This window comes from Montipora capricornis, chromosome 6 (assembly GCF_036669925.1).
Source record: "Montipora capricornis isolate CH-2021 chromosome 6, ASM3666992v2, whole genome shotgun sequence".
Taxonomy (NCBI): Eukaryota; Metazoa; Cnidaria; class Anthozoa; order Scleractinia; family Acroporidae; genus Montipora; species Montipora capricornis.
Genome location: NC_090888.1, coordinates 43,039,679 through 43,054,678, shown reverse-complemented (window position 1 = coordinate 43,054,678; position 15,000 = coordinate 43,039,679). Strand labels below are relative to the sequence as shown.

The 15,000-nt window shown below is 40.2% G+C and overlaps 1 protein-coding gene across 13 annotated transcripts in view; it reads left to right on the top strand.

Annotated features, from left to right (window-relative positions):
• Window positions 1–15,000, top strand: part of LOC138052206 (sodium/hydrogen exchanger 9B2-like) — a 45,363-nt gene that overhangs the window by 8,884 nt on the left and 21,479 nt on the right. For 2 of the 13 annotated variants that reach the window (XM_068898580.1, XM_068898579.1), the window contains exons 2-7: window positions 505–556; window positions 704–1,511; window positions 1,631–1,682; window positions 1,835–1,874; window positions 4,081–4,168; window positions 5,567–5,646. The gene's annotated coding sequence lies outside the window, so the exon portion shown is untranslated. Of the gene's footprint in view, window positions 1–504; window positions 557–595; window positions 1,512–1,630; window positions 1,683–1,834; window positions 1,875–3,106; window positions 3,196–4,080; window positions 4,169–5,566; window positions 5,647–8,922; window positions 9,503–12,206; window positions 12,438–12,831; window positions 13,438–15,000 lie in introns of those variants that run through there. The other 11 variants (XR_011133026.1, XR_011133029.1, XR_011133027.1 and 8 more) reach the window with 11 other exon arrangements.

The window sequence follows — 15,000 nt, the reverse complement described above, 5'->3', positions numbered from 1 at the left end:
GTGTTGTGATTATCCATCCTGATTGGCTAAGTAGATCGAACTTCCGGTTACGCAGGAGTGACAAATTTGCATAAAGAACCACACCAAAACTCTTGGATATAACCACGAGTAAAAATAAAGGCCAATCAAAACTTGTTGTTTCAATGATGAAATGATCAATGGGTAATAACCAATCAAATCATTTTCCACACATTCCAGGAAAAATCACGTGGTATGGAACACGAATAGGGAGCTTAAGCACGCGTGTTCTTGAGACGCGGACGACGACCGGAAGTTAGCTGTTTTCCCTTTTAACTTGTCTTCACACCAACCACATTTGCATTGCTAAGTATCTTTTTTTCCTTTAAAAATGATTAGTATAAAAATCTGAGGAACACCGCTATCCTGGCACGCGAAGTGTTCTCTTCCGGTTGCCGTTCGCGTCTCAGAAACGCGCCTGCTTAAGCTCTCTATTACCAACGGTAAATCACAGACGCTCGTCTCCGAATTTTTTTTTTTTCGTAGAGCGGGCGGCTGTACACAGGCTATGGTGGTCCTTAGGCGTAAGGGACTTTCTGTGAGTATGTTTCTCTGGTAGTTTTTTCTTTATTTGCAGGGAAAGGATGTTCTTGGTTGCTTTCACGCTATGTGAGAGTCAGTCCAATTGTCATTAAAACTGTTTTGACCCCCACAAAGGGAATCACTTTCTTGGTTCTCACTCTAGATTGTGACTTGATGAGGGATGTAACTATCCGATAAAAGAAAGGAAAACTGAAATTCTTGTGTTCAGAAGCTCTCAGTGAGAAGGAGTTTACTATTCACTTCGTTGTTCAGGTTATCGGAAAGGTATTGTCTTCACTACCAGGAGTTCAATTTGGGAATTATGTTACCATTATTTAAGACGGGATAAACTTCTAGCCTTGCCCCATAATACAAGGGTTTATGATGCCCTTGTGTCTTTATTTTTCTCAGCTAGGGCACTGAGTTACAAATGTAGGCTGAACAATGTCCACCAGACGTTTCGTTACACTGGTCATCCACTGGTGGTTTATATGTTTCAAACTGATGCGATTGCTAGTGGCCGGGGCATTACCTGTGCAACTAACGTTTCTTGCAGTCGACGTCTTGGGAGCAGGAATCACTGCACAGTAATCCTAATTCCCAAATGTTTGGTTAAGGTAGAGGCATCCTACAGGGGCACCCAACGGATCTGTTCCTCACTTTATCTGTTCCCCAGAGGAATCTTGCTGGCTGGCAAAAATACAGGTGTTCCGATGAGCTGGCTGGGAAATTTATCATTGATAGAGGTTTTGCCTGGGAATTACTGACTTTTTCTAGCATGTCAACCCGAGCTGGCTGTAGAAACTCTGAAGACTGAGAACGACAAACGACGGCTGGTCAGAGTGATTGCGCTTGCGGAAAAAACCTGTGTCGGTTTTCTTCGGTCGTTTGTTATAGAAAAGCGCGCGGGACAGCGCGCGGAGGTTTCACAGATCGACGAACACGGATTGTGCTGTTTTCCTCATTTACATGTAAGATTAATTTCCATTGTTATTTTATCTGTATGCTGAGATTCTCGTGATGTTCTTCTACACTGAATTGAAATGAACAGAGTGAATTTAACAGTATTAACTTGTATTTTCATTCACAGTCGACCAGAGTTTCGACGGTGTACAATGTGTTTGGTGTTAGCGTTTTCGGAGGTATAAGACTTCCTAATGTAGTTGTTTTAATGCTTTTTTTCGGTTATCTGTATTAGTCAAGTGCGTGATGATCTTTTACAGTTGAAGCGAATTGAGCCAACGATCGAATTGTAAAAAATTGACAGCGGTACGTATTTTTCTTATTCGTGTAGGCAGCCACGGGATCAACCAGGTGCTTTCCTCAAACACAAGGTAAAAATCAAGAAAAATTCGCACTTATTTTAATTTAGTTTATTTCGTTAGAAAGACGATTTATTACTCTCGAGAACTCCTGCGAAGAGATCCTTTTGTAAGAACCTGTTGGCAGATATTTGGCATAATTATACAAAACCCTGTTTAGTTAACTAAAATCAAGCAGGTTCTATAATTATGTGAGTAACAGTTAAATTGCAATAAACACTTTATCCAAGGAGTTTGACTTTGAGATCGCAAATATTTATTTTTCTGGCAATCAGTACCTATATCTCCTACATACAAATTAGGACCTTGTCAACAATCCACTTTAAGCCTGCATCCAAGCATCCCTATTTTGCCAGACAAAAAATATATATATGTTCGTATATGCATATTTTTTTTTCTCTGACTAAGAAAACTTTGTTGGTTTTGGTCAGACTGTGGTTTTAATTGTGAGAATGCTTCTGATGATCAGCTGTTTGTATTGGGTAGAGTGCTTAATTAAGACATACTTAGTCTATTGTTCTTACAATGTATGATTGTGTCAGCAATAACTGTTGTCATCAACACATACATTGACAAAACAATTATTTGTTATTGTGACCAACAGCACTAATTCTTTTTTACTTGGCAGATTGTTTACTTTTCCTTTTCAACAATCACAAATTATCTTTAGTCATACTTTGTCTCTGTACAAAGCCAAACTGAGTTAGGCTTGTGAAGATGGGCATTCTTTGTTTGTTCATTCTTACGACCCTCTCTCTTCCATCAGGGGGGAGTTAGGCTTGTGACGATGGCCATTCATTGTTTGTTCATTCTTACGACCATCTCTCTTCCGTCAGGTTGAGTTAGGCTTGTGACGATGGGCATTCTTTGTTTGTTCATTCTTACGACTCTCTCTCTTCCCTCAGGTTGAGTTAGGCTTGTGACGATGGCCATTCATTGTTTGTTCATTCTTACGACCATCTCTCTTCCATCAGGTTGAGTTAGGCTTGTGACGATGGCCATTCATTGTTTGTTCATTCTTACGACCATCTCTCTTCCATCAGGTTGAGTTAGGCTTGTGACGATGGGCATTCTTTGTTTGTTCATTCTTACGACTCTCTCTCTTCCCTCAGGTTGAGTTAGGCTTGTGACGATGGCCATTCATTGTTTGTTCATTCTTACGACCATCTCTCTTCCGTCAGGTTGAGTTAGGGCATTCATGGTTTGCACTGAGAACTTTGTTTCCTTTTTGGCCCTCTATTCAGTTGTCTATTAAGTTTCAATTCTCCTTTAATGTGAATGGCTGCAAATCCGTGTCATTGGGAGGAAGATGCTCAACAGTTGTTCAGTCATGGTAACATTTTAAATTTTATTAAAATAATTTATGGCATGGAGAAAGTCCATTCAATTTGGCCAGTTTAAGTGCTAGACCTATATGGCCTGCAGAAATTTTACTGATCTTGTTATCCATCCAGCTCAAGATGTGACTGTCATATTTGGCGAGTCAAGGGAATTTTTTTTCAATTTTTCAGTTGATCTGGAAAGATATATAGCTAAATATGTTGACTGCTCTGCACCATGATGACAAATAGATCTTATTACCTCAAGCTGTTTTTTTTTGCCAATCCGCAAAGACATTCATGATAAATAAACATGTTTCAACTTAAGCGTAAGGTTTCTGCATCTAAGAATTACAGGGGCTTGAGTCTACTTTTTACAAATACTAACAATCACAGGTTGCCTACATAATGTGTTTGACCCTTGGTATTATTGAATTTAGAAGCAATGTATGAGAATAGCAAAAAGTTCCATATTATTGTACAATTCTGGGATAAATATTTGCATATAAGATGAGAATAAACAAACCTTCATCCGAAATGTTCTGCTGTGTCGTTATTGTGGCTGCTTGTGGGAAATTTAGCGATTTCAAGGACGTGTGTTGCTCTGGTAAAAATTGCTACAATTTGCCATTTTCAGCCATAATAACAACAGCACAAGATCATTTCAGATAGTTTATCCTCATCTTGTGTAAATATTTATTGCAGAATAGTACAATAATAATTATGTAAATTTTAGCTATTCTCATACATTGCTTCTAAATTCACCCTTTGTGTGGGTCCCCTGTGATAACAATGATTAGTGAGTCCATAGCTAGATCTGAAAACTCAATCAGCATTACTGCTGGCTCTACTCAATTAATATTGGTCTCTAATTTATTTCCTTTTTAATTATTTTTCAGGCTACCATGGAAATAGCAAGGAATAGGACATTATCAATTGTGTAACTGAAGAGATGAATAAAAATGTAAAATGAAGAGCTATTTCAAGGTTCCAGTTGTTCTACCTTATTGTAGACAAAATTATACAGGTTTATCCTAGCAAGTATTTTATTGCTTTTGTGTACAATGGTGCTAGGTATTATGAATTCTGTGCTCGCTTTCTAGGGTGACAAAAGGCTCCTAAAATTCAAACTGCTCGAGACAGCAGTACATGTAGAGTATCATACTGACACAAGAACTACACTATAGCTGTGTGTTTCACATTATCATTCCATTATCATTATCAATATAGGTATTGTTATTGTAGTTATTGTTATTATTAGTAGTAGTAGTAGTATTATTCCTTTCATTTATATATATATATATATATATTAATATGTTAATTAAGTAATTAATTAATTAATTAATTTAATTCCTGGCTGGGAAATAAATTTGATCAGCTGGCTGGGAAACCAACCAATTTTATCTAGCTGGCTGGGAAATTTCTTGTGTGTCTTGCTGGGAAAAAGGAACAGATAATTTTTTCCCAGCAACACTGAAAAACACCTGAAAATGCCTTAATAACATTTATTTTCATTAACTGGGGTATAATAATACATTTTACAACAAATTGGTCGTTGGGTGCCCCTGATCCTAGTGGTGCCAGCATGCGCCACTCAGGCTTGGTATATTCGAGTACTACAAATGATGGGTCAGCGGCCCTTGGTCTGGACTCCAGGCAGCCAGCTGCTGGTCGACCCGTACGCCAATAGCACGCGCAGAGTGCAAAATCAGCTCAAGCTGATTGCACGGCTCATTATCTGGGTACTCTATAAAAAGTGATGCTTTTCTGATTACGTTACCCTGGTGTCTTTCTACTCAGACACAGTACAGCGTTTATCTTTTTTTTAAATGGGCTGTATTCTGTCAGAGTCAGAGGGAGTGCACTGCACTCTCCCCGGATCGATCTAGCACTTGTTTTAGAGTTCTTATATGGGGAAGATATCGCTGACGTCACCTATTGCAATTAATGTGCCAACCAGAACCTCACTGGTTGTCGAAAGAAAAGGTCTTTTGTTCCTGCGGTTGGCACATATGTATAACAAGAGCAATGTTTGTAAACAAAACTTCCCTATACCGAGTTTCCATCTATGTCATTCGGCACTGATCACTGCTAGATCAGCTTTTTCTCGTATGATTAGCGCTGAGAATACCTTAGTTGGCCAACATCCAGTTGGTCATCGTTTCTTGAAGGGTGCCTTTGGGAGTAAGCCACCCTTAAATAAGTATTATGGTATTTGGGATGTGCAGCAAGGGCTGCAATTTTGGAGACTCGCACTGGCCTTGAAGGAACTCGCGTTAATACTAGCCTTGTTATTAGCGTTACAACAATACTTTTCTACCACCTAATATAAGTGACAGTTACCAGGAAAAGTCTCAAGATGAGTGTGTTTTTGTTTCTTGGTAGTCATATCAGCAATGCTAACACTGTTAGGAGCGTTTCAAACTTTGTTCATGGATTGTTTAGAAGTAATTGGTAGTCTAGAGGTAAGTTGTAGAATAAAATGGGTATATTAAGACATTGTAATCTTGGTGTTTGGTTGGTGTTTTGGGCTCCTCGTAGTGTCCTCACACGCTTTGAAGACTTTATATCAGTACCGAAGGTTACAGTTTATGAGATTGAATTGGAAACTTAAACCAGACTTACCTGTAAGTTGAAGTTTGACTTGAATTCTATCGCATAAAGAGTAGTAACCGAAGGCATCTGACATGCTCACCTCTCCCTCGCTGCGCAGATTCCCATATTTCAGACACGTTTGCCTACCCATCAAGATGGCTTTCAAAACCGTGACAAGGCTTGAAGCGGATGAAGCAAGCAGCTCTCTAACCTACCCGGCGTTAGAAGAGTGTTAACATTCTGTAAACATAGCCTTTTAGATCTAGGCAGCCACGAGTTTAAAAGCGCCGATAACACCAGTGTTTTTACTAGATGTATTTCATCCCGACTTTGCTTTTCACTTTTACAACTGGTGTTAAAAAACTTTCCGTTGGAATGTTCATAAAATGGCTTATTTCTTCATTGAGAACATTTTCTATGAGGGCCCGGGCGTTAGCCGTTGACACGAAGTACTGCTGTAAGCTGTCCTTTTGACGCAGCCGGAGTAACTCCAGTCGGAGATCGATGATGTTGTTATAAAATTCGATGCTTATCCCCCTAAGCAGATGGTAGGGAAGCCGTTGAAACTTCCTCCGATATTTCTCCAACAGAAGCAGCCGAAAAGACTTGTTGTAACTCGGTAAAAAGCTTGAAACAATTAACAATCTTTCGCGTGCATTATTACACATACAATGTTGGTCATACCAACAACAGGCTGTAGTGCCCAAATTAATTTTGACTAACCCTGACTGGTTTTCCATTCAAAGTACTCGAAAACTCTTTGTTTGTAGTCTCACGGAACAGCAGCACCGTAGCAGCATTACGATATTTCGTGAGTAGACTTTCACGACAAACTATACAAATCTTTCCCATCATCGGTGGAAAAGTTTATTTACAAAATCCGGCCGATTGGCAGTTGACACATTTGATAGTTGGGTGACAGGAAGTGATTTCCATTGGCTAGTTGTAGACACGTAACGTGCTGTTATGGGAGTTGCAGGCTTAATTGAAAGACTCTGTGTCAGGCTTTCCTTTCCCTCTCCTTCTAAGGAAAGCCTGATACTCAGGCTACCAGATAGAGCTTGACTTTTGTGAACTTTTGTGGTGCGTGAAAGGCATCTCAAAGGACGAGCACTGAATCAGGCTGTTAGTTAGTGTTGGCCACTGTGAAGCTGAATTTGGTGATTCACAAGTCTTTCTCATTTTAGATTACAGTACTTTTGCTTGCTGTGAAAAAGAATAGAAGTTGAACTGAACTAGGAATGATAAACATGGTCGATGCCAAAGTTACTCGATTCCCTTTACTTTCTTCAGTCTTTCTGCTAGTAATCACATTTGCTCTCAGAGTGCTATTTACGTTGTATTTCGTCACAAACGATGCGTAGTTATTTTGACCACAACTTACCTTTTTAACGACGGTGCTTACTGAATTCAAAGGTATTTTTGCACGGGTTATCATCGGAATGTCCGGAAGATCTTAAGTGTTATTGTTAGAAAGCTTAAAAATACTAAGTAATGTATGGCGTTCTTACGCAAATCAAAGCTTAATTATCTCTGAAAAATGCAGGATTGGCCCTAAATTCTTTTGGATACAAAGAGCACTTACTAAATTCTGCTTTTCTCCGCATAGTTTTAATCCGCGCAAAAATATCTCTGTGTTAATATGCACCACCCACAGGAAACCCAGTATCTTGAGATGTGCAGAACCTATGCACAATAATAATAGTAAGTTACTCAAGGGTAAAGTAAAAATTTCATTCAGTAACATGAAGCATAGTACTTGGCGCTTATTAAACCAAGTCCAAACGTAAATGTGCGTAACCAACCTTTCTTTTCTCGAGTGGAGTCGGTCTAGTTTGGGGGGGAGGGGGGGGGGGGTCCATGTTTTGTACAATCCTTGCTCAATCTCCATTCAATTCCACGCACGAGCCATCGTTAAATTCCCACCAGCATACTTAAACATCTTCCTTCCCCTCGGCAGCTTTTCTATTATTTAGGTAGACTAGTGACACTATTAAATCCCTCAAGGGGCATCTGTAATGCTTGATGATCATTTTATTGAAATTAAACTCACAACATCAGAGGTAATAAAAGTGGTAAGTTATATCGAGGTGGAAAAAGCACCCAGTCCCGACAACATCCCCAGCACATCGTGAAAGGAAATTGCGTCTAACATTATTTCGATCCCTCTTCCCTCTTCTCAACCCAACACTGTCATTGGGGAAAGTTTGATCTGTCCTGTTCACAAAATGAAGACCCCACTCTGGCCAAGAGTTACCGTTCAATTTCATTATTATGAATTACCTTTAAACGCCTAGAAAGATGTGTTTGACCTTCAATTTGGCTATGGAGACTTCTTTCACCAAATGAAGGTAAACGGAAGACAGCAAAATTCATGCAAACTCAATCAAGTTCCTCATGCAAAACAAAATTATTTGAAATGCTATTTTTAATCGAAGCCTGTCCTAGTGAGGTGTAAAACGCTTATAAAACTCTTATTACATTTCGAATAGTGGGGTGGAAGTTGATGGGGGAAGGCGTGGGGTGGGGGGGAGGGGGCACTCCCATATAAAATGGACAGGGGTGCTCATCGTACCTTTTAGGAGAAGAAAAAGCGGTTTTGGTACCTCTTAAAGTGTTTAGCCTCAAAAGGTATTGAGCCAAAAACTCATGACAGGAGACATTTGATAATTGACTATTTTTTAATTTTGTCTAATTTTGTCTTAGGCCGGTGTGAAAAAAAAAATGCACGCCCACAAGACAGGATCTTGGTACCTCTTAGGGGTTCTTTTCAAATTTCCGACGAGCACCCACGTCCTTTTTTTTATGGGAGTCGCCCCCCCCCCCCCCCCCCTTCCCCCGTATGCAATATCGTTGCGTTGTATGGAATCCGGAATACAGTGAAAGTGGTAGAAAGGCTAAAATTACCACGGAAAGCGATAAGCTCAACGATTCATTTAGTAAGGTACTCCTAAAGTCGACGATAAATAAAGTTGATAAAGCATCTCGTTTAATTGTGTGTATGTATCTTTTTAGTTATAATATTTCGTCAACATGATTCTTGATTTCGCCCGTTCAAAATTCGCAGTGGAGATAAACAAGGCTGCGTGTGGGCACTTACCCTGTTTCGTATTTTCTTTTCTCTCATCCTCCAACACGCCTTCCAGTTCTGCAGTGAGGGGGGCCTTCTCCACCGTACACGCCACGACGGAAAGCTACTGAACTTGACTCGTCTCCGCGCTAAGACAAAAGTGAAGACAGTGCTGTTAAGAGAGATGCCCTTTGCCGACGACGCTGCCTTTGTCAGTCACACAGAGAGCGGACAACAAGCGATCATAGACCGCTTCGCGACTGCCTGCCAGGACTTTGGCTTTACCATCATCATAAAGATTGAGGTACTGGCAATGCCGGGGACCGATGCTGAGCCGACCGTTCTGATCAGCAACCAAGCACTCAACTCTTTGGACGCCTTCAAGTACCTTAACTCAACAATCACCTCCAATCTCTCCCTGAATAGTGACTTGAATGCTCTGTTTGCGTCCTCAGCACTCTGTTGTATTGGAGAGAGACATGGCCTACATACACGAGACAAGAAGCTAGACTGAACACACTCCACTTCAGATTCCTCCGCAAAATTCTTGAGATCACCTGGAAGGATAAAATCACCAACCAGAAAGTACTTGAAACTGCAGAACTGCCAACTATCCAGTACCTCCTCTCAGAGCGTAGACTACGCCGTTGGCTAGGCCATTGGCCCCGGGCGCCTTCCAAAAGCCCTACTCTATGGACAGCTGTCTCAAGGCAAACGATCGACAGGACGGCCGCTTCTTCGCTACAAAGACGTCTGCAAACAAGACATGAAGGCAGCCACGTTGAATCAGTGTCGGCAACTCGGAATGGCTGGCTGACGACCGAGGAAGATAAGCCCAGACAGTTGGATTCTCTTCCGATGTTACGACATGAATCCCCTTCCAAAAGGAGTCAGCATGTGACAAATTACTCAACGAGATGAAAGTAAACATTTGCACGACGCAGGATCATTTTAAGTGACTTTGGTTCAAGTTCTTATTCCGGATTCCCCATTCCGGATTCCGGACCCGTAGAAAAGTAAGTTTTGCCGTGGAAAAGTAAGTTTTGCCGTGAGAAAGTAAGTTTTGCCGTGTATAAAAGTAAGTTTTGCCGTGGAAAAGTAAGTTTTGCCGTGGCAGATGTGGGCCACCGTAGTAAAAGGGGTGTGTTATGGGATTTGTGCAAGTAGAGAATACCGAAAACTGATGGGTCGCATCGCAACGCAGGTCGAGGCTTCTGGGTTACGAAATTCTTATTGAGCCATCCCCGTGATCTAGACCAATCATCTTCAAGGGCCTTCAAAACTTTCCCTTCAATTCAGTTTGAACCTAGGGCTTTGCCACTTTTCAAGCTCGCGCGCACGTTTTGCTGAGTGTCGGGAAAGTCACGGGTTCTCGAAACTGGAAAGTTCATTGTTTTCTTCCAGGATCGCTATACAAATCCTGGGCAATGATAAACCTCCCAGCAGTTTTTGATTTCCTCTTTCTCAAAAAGCATCTCATCATCCTTATTTTCCAGTCAGCTAGAGGCAGTCATTCGCGCCTTTGCAATGGCTTCCTAAGGAGTTCTTGTTTCTCTCAGTAGGCCTCTCTACGTTCACGTTATTTAGAGCGTTCATTTCTTGGCAATTATCCTCAATTAAAGATACTTCAAAGGCTTCGTGAGCCTCCATAATTTTTCTTTTGGCGTTATCGTCGCCGAAGCCTTTTATGGCCTTTGATAAAGGTCAGTATGGTGATGGTCACCATAATAATGGGCCGCATGATCAGTCGTGGGAAACCCCAATGCACTTATTCCTCCCCAAGGTCCATAAACCATTTAATTTAACTGTCCTGTTTTATGTTGTGGTTGTTATCTGTACTGAAAATATGTACGTGAGGCAAGGCAAGGCAAGGTAAGGGAGTGATTCTTTAAATCGTGGCTCTTTACCAAGTCAGATAGATAATTTGCACGATTTGATTAAAAACTTTGGTACATGAGGACCATGGGCAGATGTTTACAAGTGCGCGAAAGCCTGGAAAGTAATGTGCGCGCGGAAATAGCCATAAGTGACGTCATAAACACCGGCGTTCCAAGACATCAAGAAAATGCAACATGCAAGCACGGGGCAGCCTAGATTCAATTTATCAAACTGAAAACATGAGCAAATTTAAGGTAGTGGTTTTGGGTGACCAAGGAGTAGGAAAGTCCGCCATGGTGTGGAAATTCGTTTACAGTGGATTTGAGGACAAATACCAGCCGACGATTGGCATAGACTTTTTTACGAAGACCCTTTATCTGAGTAAGTGCTCATCCTTTTCATTCCGCCCTCCCTTTTGGATCCTTTTCGTTCTTGTTTTGTTCATTAAAAAGTTGTAGAGGATAGGTCGTGAGGATTTACCTTACTTCTATTCCACTCAAGTTATGGGCTACAAATTAGAGAGTTAAGGCAAGGAAAACAGCAACGTCAGCGAAAGCGTCACTTTAAAAATATACTTAGTGCTATCATACGTATCTGGCGATTATTCCACCTTGTTCAATTTGTACAATACCGGCGAACTATCCTGTACCTGATCGGGTACGAATTATTTTAAAGCAAGGAAAGAAAATACATGTTTATCGTTGTATGCTCACGTTGTCGTCAAAACCTAAAATTTGGTGATTTCACGTTGTTATTTTGTGGGATACGACAAACAAATGCACTGTGCCGCACGTGCAGCACGAGTATTCTTCCTTTTTTATAGGTAATCACAAGATTTCGACCAAAATTTACAAGTGCTTATTTATTCCAGATTGCACGTGAAAAATCATGCGATTACGTACGTACTCATAATATACTTGAAAAACTCCAAGATGGTGAAGTGGAAGAAACGCACGCGTATCACGCAAGCAGGGGAAAATTGCGCCATCCAGGGTGCGCGCTTGATTTGAAAACAAAAGATTTGATTGCTTCTGACCAAACCTGTTGTTTATTAGCTAATCATAATCCAGAATTTCGATGCGTAATTTGCCGCTGGTTGTTAACGTTTTGCACTGTGTAGGTTCTGTTTAGCTGCACTGTGTAACACTTGAACTGTACTCTCTCAGCCAATCAGGATCGAGTTTTTTTCATGTATATAATTAAACCAATAATATTATTGTGTTGTGTAGCGTTGTCGGTTCCGATTCAAAACGTCACCTCAAAATATAACTTATATAATAGGTTTTTGGCCATTATTCCATCTTGTTCATGTCGTACAATATGGGTGAATTATCCAAATAAATTGGTTTGACTTGGTACGAGCGGTTTCAGAGTAAAAATATCTGGAAACTTTCCAATTTGGTGTTGTGAGTTAGACAAAACCGTACCTTACTAGGCCAGCGCCACACTTTTCATGATCATCGTGTTTTCGCCAAATTTCAGACGGCATTGGCGTTCGTCTACAGATTTGGGACACTGCTGGCCAAGAACGTTTCCGCTGTCTCATCCCGTCGTATCTGCGTGATTGCCACGTTATCTTGGTCTGTTTTGACGTGACAAACTGTTGTTCTCTGGATAATGTGCCAGACTGGATTGAATTAGGGCAACAAGAGAGACACGGGCGCTTGAAAAAACCGTTGATCGTTCTTGTTGGAAACAAAGTGGATGACACAAGTAGGCGACAGTATTGTTATCATAAGAGCTCAGCCATTTCGGGTTTTATAATTCCTGGGTTTGCCTTACATTTAAACGATATAAATCTATTTTTTTGTCATACTCCCTTTCGTTCCTTTTTTGTTTAGCTATATTTGTCTTATGATGACGGCATAAATGAGAGCAGGGTATGAAGTCATGAAATATATATAAATGGTACGTGCCCCCCTCCCCCTCCCGCACACACACACAACTGCAAATGCGCAACGAGTCATAGTTTTATTAATGCAGGTACGCGTTTTGCTCTTTTTAATAACAAAGCTAGTGATAAAATAATTAAAGTGTATTTGTTATCATAATGAAGCTTCTCTTTATTTAACTACTAGAAATAAGTTCTTTTCGTGTTTCTTTTTAGATTTCATATGAGTGCGCCAATAGTGTAGCGGAACTCTTTAAAATCCCTTATGTGGAGACCAGTGCCATGTCTGGATTTAACGTGGAGTTGTTATTCAGGAAGATAGCCAAAGACTTATACGTGGAAGATTTGAACAGGCTTAGACAAAATGGAGAACCTGATATAATCAGCGAAGAAGACAAAGAAAATAGAAAAATAATAAGACTATCAAGACTGAACTCAAAGAAAATGATTCAAAGGACCGGCTATGCGTGCACATGCAATTAAATATTCGGGAGTTTTAGGAGCTGTACGTTGTTGTGTATCATTGACTTGTGTTCAATTAACCCATTACAGTGTATTCTAACGAATCAGGGAAATCGAGTTTGTGTATTACCAATATTCACACATTCTCTGACTTTTTAACAAAAAAATATTTTTCTCTGTGAATAGAATGTTTAGTTAATAAAAGAGGGCTACCTTTAAATTAAATATCAATATTTTAGCCATCCTTTGGCTCCCGCTACTGATTTTGTAAGAACATTATTCAATGATATTAATTTTAAAAGTCTCGAGCTTACTTCTCACTTATGTCCAGGTTTGTTCGCAAATGCGAAAATTGCGATTTTTGCGCAAAATCGTAAATGGTGCAAAGAAGAAGACAATTCCCCAACTAGGACTCGTAATTTTTGCGATTTTTTGCATTTTTATCTCTTACTTCTGTCACCTAGTGTGACAACTCATCCATGGAGCAAAACCCTTTGGATGAGGACACAGAAGTAAACAGATGTCTTGTTATTCGACTCCGGAATAATCACACGTGTAAACTAACTGAACGCCATCTTTTTAATACTTTCCACGTGTTTCTTGCTAGATAGCACTACATGTATGATAATATAACTTCCCCCCATTTTAGTTAGCGAGAAAGAGTTTACAATAAACTGAAACCCACAACAGGGCTAACATACATGTTCACAGTCATACTAACCTAGGTTTTCTCTAAGGCTTGATAATTCGCTTAGCCTTGGTGGCTAAAATAGGTGTTGTAGCAGGGGCACCCAACGTCAATTTTCGGAAAATATCTGTTCGGAAGACGATTTGAGATCTAGAATTTTCGGAACAATTGTTGTAAAATTTCTTGCTCGCCTGCGTGTCCTAGGATTTCCGAACATCTGAAAAATGTATAATTGCCCATTTTTAACGGATTTTTACCCTAAAAAGGTCACCTAGAATTTTCGGGAGCCTTTTTTCTGGCTGAAATTTTCGAAAAGGTAAGTTTTGATCCCTGTAATTTTCGGATCACTAGACTTTCAGCTAGGAAATCCGAACAGATGAAAAATTTTTAGGGGATAAAAATATGCCTATATCTACCGTTTAAAGACCAAAAAACATTTAACAATGCTATGTTTAAGTGGTTTCCAACTATTTTCTCGTTGGGTGCCCCTGTTGTAGATGGAGCACTCGCAATGTCACTTTGCATGGGTGTAACTGCACTGTTCTTTGAATTGTTTTCAACGGTCTCATAACTCGGTTCGACGCTTGGTTGCTTTGGATATGGCTGCTCTGGCATTGGTGTAAGGTGGACACGGATTCTTCTTATTGTACTTGTAGGAGTTTCTATCTGATACGAACGAGGTGTTGATGCAGCTTTCACTATACTTCCCGCGCGCTAAAGGCCTTTCACAAATACTTTTGTTCCTCGTCCCAGAGGAGGCAAGAGTTTTACTTTGTGTCTTCTGTTGAAAACCCTTTCCTGTTTCAGCTTGCCCAAGACCTCGTTTGCTCGAAGGTTGTCAAAATAGAGCCATTTTGATCTAACTGTGAGTCAGTGAAACATAGGCGCGCTGTTTCTGATTTGTCTTCAATATGTATCATGTGGCATTCCCCAGGGTTCTATACTTGGGCCATTCTTGGTTATAATTTATGTAAACGATTTCCCAAAATGTCTACAACATACAACACCTGGTATGTTTGCCGATGATGCGCATATAACTATGGCTCATGAAGATATATCCACAATTGAATGTTCCTTAAATAGTGATTTAGCTGCAGTACATGATTGGCTTCAGACAAACAAATTAAGTCGCAATACCTCCAAAACTAGTTATATGACTATCGGTTCTCGGCAAAATTTGACGAAAGCTAAATTCATGAATTTAAAAATGGATGATTGGCCAATTGAACATAAAG